Source organism: Alnus glutinosa, chromosome 1 (assembly GCF_958979055.1).
Source record: "Alnus glutinosa chromosome 1, dhAlnGlut1.1, whole genome shotgun sequence".
NCBI lineage: Eukaryota > Viridiplantae > Streptophyta > Magnoliopsida > Fagales > Betulaceae > Alnus > Alnus glutinosa.
Window position 1 is genome coordinate 38,828,953 of NC_084886.1, and position 5,021 is coordinate 38,833,973.

Genomic DNA, 5,021 nt, shown 5'->3' on the forward strand with positions numbered 1-5,021 from the left:
ATGACCGTGGAAAGGCCATCGTCGGCCAAGAGAAGGTTTGAGGGCCCTCCCACACGGACCGAGTTGTTGTCCCCGGTTTTGTTGGCGAAGGTTCGCCACTCAAAGGTCTCGCCGTCTCCCAGAGTTCATCCTCGAGAGCCGATCTGCAAATATTTCTCCGATCAGCCTGACTTCATGGGTCGCCGCTTGGCGAATTGGGACTGTGTCGCGAGGGAGGAGCATGTGATTTTAGGGGGGGAGAGTGATGGAATTTCGGAGTGTAGGGGGTGGGAATGAGGAGGCATGTGGCCATCGTGGTGTGTGGATAGATGGTGAGAATTGAGAAGGAAATGAGAGGTTTTCGGTCTTTGAGCTCTGGTTATTGATTGGTTTTCTGAGAAATCATCGGTTCTTGCAAGTTCTTTGTTGGTTCTGTGGATTCGTAATCAGACCTCTTATGGATGAAAGGTTCTGCAATTCATGTTCTTCGAAAAAAGGGGGAAGGGGGGTTGAGTTCTTGCTTCTGGTGTGAGCATGAGACAGAGAAGACAAGAGTGCAAGAGAGAGAAGAAATAGTTGGTTGGTAGAATTAAAAAAGTATGAAATAGAAAAAAAGAATAAAATATGAGTAAGAAATAATATTTAATTGATATAGGAAAAATTAAGGGAATCTATTGTGGGGTGTTTTTTTATAGGGAAGCAAAAAACAGTTTGTTCTCTAAATATAGGGAAAATGGTTGGAAAACTGATGGGAGTGCTCTAAGTAGCTATTGACCAACGTTTTGAATGCCAAAAAATTACAAAGAGGAAAATTGATATGAACATCGACGAACAAGTTTACAACCGTTGATTTCTCTGTCAGAAACCGATTGAGGTCTTCCACAATGATGATAGACTTGTTCATCGTTTGTAACAAAACAAAATTCAGATTGGAATCATTCATAACTTTTGAAAAGCAAAAAGATGGGAGAAGAACAAGAGAAAGAAACGAATCATTTCTCAGGCATTAAAACATTTTTAATTTGAGGCCAATTGGAAGAAGAGCTAAAAAAATATTAAGAGACATGTACTGTTGGTAAAAGAGTCACTACTATTGAGATTTGTGTATAAATCTAAAATAGAATAATAGCAGAAACAAGAACGAGAAAAGAGACAGAATTTACGTGGTTCAGTCTATGACCTATGTCCACAGAGTAAAGCCCAAAAGGCTACATTGTGCTCATTGACTTGATTGTTTATACATAGGCATCATATTTAAACCTAAATCAACTTATACTAGGAAACACAAATCAACTTAGACTAAAAAATATAAATCAATAATATTATATTTAGAATATATTTGTAATATATTCTAACGGCCACCACGGATTGCGAGACCACAAAAAAAAAAGGAGAAAAAAGCTGGTATATTTTGAAGTCCAGATTTAAAGCAATGGAAACTTACTGGATCATGTGATGTAATATTTTGGTTTTGTGGTTGTTGTTTGGATAATTCAATCAAGAACTGTTTCGTCAGGGGGAGGCTCTACGCCTCCCTCCTCCCGATGGTGATACCTCCTAGCCCTTTTAAGGTTATGGAGTATTTTTTGTCCCTCCATGGTGTGTACCAGTGGAGGTTAGGTCTCTTCCAGCCTTTAGGACTGTAGAGATTTGTGTTTATGTTTTTTTGGTTTCTTTTCTTTTTGTTCTGACAGGAAGGTTCTCTTTGAGATGTCCAGCGGGGAGATGCTTCTCTGGTTCGTGTTGCCTGTGGAGGGCTTGGCTAGATTTTCATCTTCATCTCTATTTTTTTAGGGTAGATCTACGCTCTTTCGTCGGCGTCTATGAGACATGCGCCCCTCAGTCGAGTTCACCATCGTCTTCCAGTCTTGCTATCCCTTGCATTGGCCGTGCTGGTCATCAGTGACCGGCGCGTGACCATCACGCGCTAGGGATCCTTTTCTCCTTGGGCACTCGTGATGGCCGCGCTCTGTCTTTTCTAGCCCTGCAATGGTGGTGCCCGGGGATATGGGGACCGATTTGTTGCAGGGTGACTCCGGGGACAGCGCGTGTCCTACGCGCACCGTTTTCCAACGAAGACATTGTCCCTTGCCACCGGCTTGGGTTGAGATTTTCTGTATGTTGTGTTTGTGTATTCCCTTTATTTCTCCAATCACAATCTATCTTTGTATTACTTAATTTTTACTGGAATATCTATTGGCTTATAGCTAGATCGACCCTCTTTTGTTAGAGTATATGTTATTATAAAGAGAGGTTCAAATGTTGTTCTTGTGAGGTTGGTGTTCTGTCTAGACAACTGTTTTTTAAGTCAGATCCTTCTGGCTTAGAGTGTAGGGAGTCTTGTCCCTCTAATCTCAATTTGTAAGCCTTCGGGCCTTTTCTGCATTAATAATAGCACATGCTATCTGTTCAAAAAGAAAGAAAAAAAAATGAAAAAGAAAAAAAAGAGCTGTTTCAAACGCGTAAACTTCCTATACAAAACTCATTGACAGAAGCACAAAAGATGGAGTCATTAAAATACTAGATAATGCTGCATACAAGCCAGAGATGTTTAAATAATAAGCTTGTGGCTCGTGTGCAACGATGCACACGTGTTAAGTGTGTCTATGCAACACGCAAGTGTACAACGGTCAGTGCTTTACATTGGGTTACACAATTAGCTTGAGTGTATTCAAAATTCAATCTAGTTAAGAGTAAGATAAATGCTTAAAAAATACACAAAATACTCATCGCTTATCAATGTGGGACAAATAGTAATTGAAAAGATATAGGGAAAGTTACAATATTAAAATTGGGGCGAAACTTAAATTTTCATAAAATAATTTTCATTAATAATAAGGTAAGCTATTGTGAAATGCATTTAAATAGCTTGGAAATTAAAAAGTAATTTAGTTCCTTAAATTAAGGAAAAGTTTTAAAAAAACTGTTGGTAGTGCTCTTAGATCTCTTGTAGTTTTAATCTTTTGAAAACAAATAGCGTCAAGTGTTGAACACAGCGTTTTGCCTTAGATATGATAGACGACGGTGCCATTGGCTACTTTTAATCAAGTACGTATGCCTAAAAAAAATAAAAAAAAAATAAAAAAAAAAACTTCCACAACTGATTTGAGTTGACTTTATCAATACCTTTCAGAGATGCGAAAATAAGGAACCCAACCCATACTGGTTTGTTTTGCAAAGAGCTCAAATGCGAGAATGAGATGAGCCCAAGTTTGTATGCAAGAGAACCAGAGGAATTAATCTGATGTGATCTCTCATAATCATAGATTCATGTGGACAAATTCTCTTAAAGAGAATCCTAAAAGGATGAACCATGCAGTATGCCAAAGTTTGAGGAGGGTGCTGACGCGCTCAGCTAGATTTCTTTCTCGTCAGTAAATTTTGACGCCAACATGCATTCGCATTGAACGTACGTCCAGCGAAGCTCCAATTTGTTTTTTCATTTAACTTTGGGACCAACAATTAAAGTTTGGTCGGTAGCATTTCTCAATTCATAATTATGGGCGTTCGACAATGACGGCGGCGTTGAACTTGAACGTGGTAATTAAATTTTAGTTCCACAAGACGTACAACGTCGCCGTATGGGGAAGGAGAAAACCATTTCATTATTTCAAATCTTCAAAGTATTTCATTATTAATTTTAAGCTCTCCATAGAACGTGAGGGTGAGGCCTGCCTCACTCTCACACAGGCAAGGCAAGATCTCAGCCATGAGACTGCGTCGCCCCTATTCCCCATATATTTAAGCTCTATAGAAAGCGAGGCCCTAAGATCACAGATAATTAGCTTTCAGTCATGGCTGTTCCACCGCCATTCCAAACCGTGGCCTGAAGGTCACCCTCATTACCACCCCGTCAAATGCTCCATTCATCTTTTCGAAAACCTCTAAGCACCAAAGTATCTCTTTGTCAATAATCCCTTTTCCGAGAGTTCAAGAGTTGCCCCAAGGATGCGAGAACATTGCCGACCTTCCTTCAATGGCTCTACTGGCTCCTTTAATCGAAGCCACCAAAAAAATGAAACAACCTTTCGAGGGAGTCCTCCGAGACATGATTGACGATGGGTGTCGCCCCATTTGTGTAATCTCTGACTTCGTCCTAGGCTGGACACTCGATTCGTGCCGTTGTTTTGGAATTCTGCGCATCGTCTGTCATGGAATGGGTCTCTTACCGATGGCTATTTGTAAATCCATTGGTTTGCATGCCCCAACCATTAAGGCTTTGTCGGATTTGGATCCGATAGAGTTTCCACATCTGAAAACTCCATTCACTTTGCTCAAAGCTGACCTTGCTGAAGGGCTTGTCGACGCTGATCCGGATGACACTTTTACGTGCCTCTCGCTGGAGGCTTGGGAAGCGGATATGAATAGCTGGGGCGTTGTGGTTAACAGCTTTGAGGCGATTGAAGGTGATCACGCGGGTGTATTCGAGTCCTTCTACGCCAACCAGGCCAAGGCCTATTGCGTGGGGCCGTTTCTATTGTACGATTGGCTTGGAAAATAAGTGGGGGCTGAGGAGGAATCCTATTCGTACATCAAGTGGCTCGATGAGCAAGCTGGATCCGGTGGTGTGATCTACGTTTCATTCGGTACACAATCACACTTGTCGGAGCATCAGATGGACGAGATTGCTTTCGGGCTGGAGATGGCAGGCCACCTGTTCATCTGGATTGTGAGATCAACGACATGGGTCCCGCCGGATGGATGGAATGAGAGGGTGGGAAGGAGAGGGTTGGTTGTACAAGATTGGGTGGACCAACGAAGCATCCTAGCTCACCCAGCAACGGGTGGGCAACCATTTCTTCTTCCCCTTTTTAGTAATTTTTTTACTTCAACCAAAAAGTAAACTTCAAAACATTTTGACTTTTTTTTTTTTTTCAACTTTTCTTTATATTACATCAATTATTTTTTATTACTATTCAACTAAAAAAATTAACTACAAAATAAGATATTTTCACTTTTCTATAAAATAATCTCAAACTTTTTTTATATTTTATATCACATAAATCACTTTTTACTACTATTTAAACAAAAATTCTACCACA

At 40.5% G+C, this 5,021-nt stretch overlaps 1 pseudogene; it reads left to right on the forward strand.

The window, feature by feature from the left end:
• LOC133859866 (probable UDP-glucosyl transferase 73B6) lies at positions 1-4,822 on the forward strand (annotated as a pseudogene).
• Positions 4,823-5,021: the final 199 nt, after the last annotated feature.